The 2,287-nt window shown below is 35.2% G+C and overlaps 1 protein-coding gene across 2 annotated transcripts in view; it reads left to right on the forward strand.

Annotated features, from left to right (window-relative positions):
- Window positions 1-1,427: 1,427 nt before the first annotated feature.
- The window catches only part of LOC106473309 (dnaJ homolog subfamily B member 6-like), a 22,565-nt gene continuing 21,705 nt past the window's right edge, over window positions 1,428-2,287 (forward strand). Inside the window, exon 1 of one of the 2 annotated variants that reach the window (XM_013933991.2) lies at window positions 1,428-1,531. The gene's annotated coding sequence lies outside the window, so the exon portion shown is untranslated. Of the gene's footprint in view, window positions 1,631-2,287 lie in introns of both variants that reach the window. The other variant, XM_022401770.1, reaches the window with a different exon arrangement.

Raw genomic sequence — 2,287 nt, forward strand, 5'->3', positions numbered from 1 at the left:
CCCACACCTAGTGTTGTGTGCCCTGTGTTTGTGGTGTGTTATGTAGACCCCACACCTAGTGTTGTGTGCCCTGTGTTTGTGGTGTGTTATGTAGACCCCACACCTAATGTTATGTGCCCTGTGTTTGTGGTGTGTTATGTAGACCCCACACCTAGTGTTGTGTGTCCTGTGTTTGTGGTGTGGTATGTAGACCCCACACCTAATGTTATGTGTCCTGTGTTTGTGGTGTGTTATGTAGACCCCACACCTAATGTTATGTGTGTACTATGTTTGTGGTGTGGTATGTAGACCACACACCTAGTGTTGTGTGTGTCCTGTGTTTGTGGTGTGTTATGTAGACCCCACACCTAGTGTTGTGTGTCCTATGTTTGTGGTGTGTTATGTAGACCCCACACCTAGTGTTGTGTGTCCTGTGTTTGTGGTGTGGTATGTAAACACACCTAGTGTTTGTTACCTTCTTTAGTTAGTAAGGTGAACATTTTAAGTTCAATAAGACTTTAGAAAAAGTCTTACATTCACATTTCTGGTCGAGTGTGTAGATTTAATACTAGAACATTGGTCAAGAAATCTAGCTAAATTACTTTTATTGTAGCTACCTGTTATTCTGGGTCATTCCACTATGTAAAGGCGGACAGCGGTCTGTTTCACTGATGGGTCGACGTATAACTAAAGGATATTACCGCCAATATTTGTCTATTAGAATAGAATGACCATATCTAGCGCATGCGCACTGAGAAGTGTAGCATTATAGAACCCTGTATGTAGTGCTATGACATCTTAGTGGGAAACAACAACAAACAGCTGCCACCAGATTTATATGTTCATCATTAGACTCACGTATAAGATGGCTAAAATATAACCATAATTCATGTTCTTCCAGTCTGTGCAGAATTTGGCAGTAAAATAAATCAACTACTTATCAAGGACACGTTAAGATGTTAAAATGACTTTGTGCATAGCAAAATACTTTGCACTAATGTAAAGAAATTACATTTTGCTGACATTTAGCATGCTTTGCTTGTGTCCAACTAAGTTTTGTAAAAGTGTCAGAAAAATATCGTTACTTACAAATCAACGTCTGCTATTGCCAATGAAAACAGGATTACTGTAAAAATAGGAACTTTGATGATACTATATAATAGCCGAAGAAGGCTGATTGTCAAAGAAAAAAGGCCAATAGCCTTTTTTGTGGAGTCTGCTATCTTTCAAATGATTATGAGTGAATGGTTGTTTAGTTTTTCACTAAAGAAGTATTAAACCTGCAATCAAAATCCTTCGATTAGTAGATGTTATTGAACTATTGTCCAAGAAATTTCCATGCGACGTTTCGAGTGAAAATCTGCAGAACCGACCAGGTACGCCTGTGCTGCCACCCTATGGGAAATCGTGCTTTGAAAGCTATTTTAAGAAGTTTTCTGTTATTGGCTGTCTTACGCTCGTTGCGACATGCATGGAAGGTAGTGTGTATAGGTTACGCACAGCTGTTTAATAGTGTTGAACAAAACATTGCAGGTCTTAAGCCTCGTGGAAGGTACGTATTAATGTATATGTACTATTTACCGTTTAGGCATCGTGGAAAAAAGCGTATCGCAGGGTTTTTGATTTGCTTTCTTTGACAGAGTATTAGCAGGTTTGTTGTGGTTATACATGATTTTGAGTTTTGTATTATTAAAGTATACTATATCATTATATGTACATTTAAACTGGTCTGATTATTAGTTTTACGACCATATTGAATGTTAATTGTTACTATTTGTAAAACAATTAATAATATTAGCAGTTACTTCTAAACTCTAAGTCTAACGTAACGATAAGCCTTGGAAAACTGAACAACATGCTGGTGTTTACACTGACTTTGCCAAACCTTTTAACGAACTAGAAATTTGTAGACCTAGAAAGATAACCAGAGTTAACATATTATGATTAATGTTATAGTTGAGATGAGACCACTGAAAATGTGAAATTAATTTAAGTTAAAATGGCTTTCAACTTCAACAAGCAGTTAGAACTTCTTCAGTAATGCAAGTTGTTATAACTGTGGAAGTACAACAGTTAACTTATGTAACGACTTATGGCTTATGAAATGTCAATATTATATTATTATATAATAATAATATTGAGTTGAGATACAATTTATGAATTAGCCTTTAATTTTATATTTATATACGATAACATTAATTAACAGTTATTATTTATGTGGCGTAAATATATATATATATATATATATATATTATTTTTGTGTTAATAGTAATATACGAGGTGCAAAGTGTAATTTTGTAATTAAGTT

The sequence above is a fragment of the Limulus polyphemus genome, unplaced genomic scaffold (assembly GCF_000517525.1).
Source record: "Limulus polyphemus unplaced genomic scaffold, Limulus_polyphemus-2.1.2 Scaffold6060, whole genome shotgun sequence".
Lineage (NCBI taxonomy): Eukaryota > Metazoa > Arthropoda > Merostomata > Xiphosura > Limulidae > Limulus > Limulus polyphemus.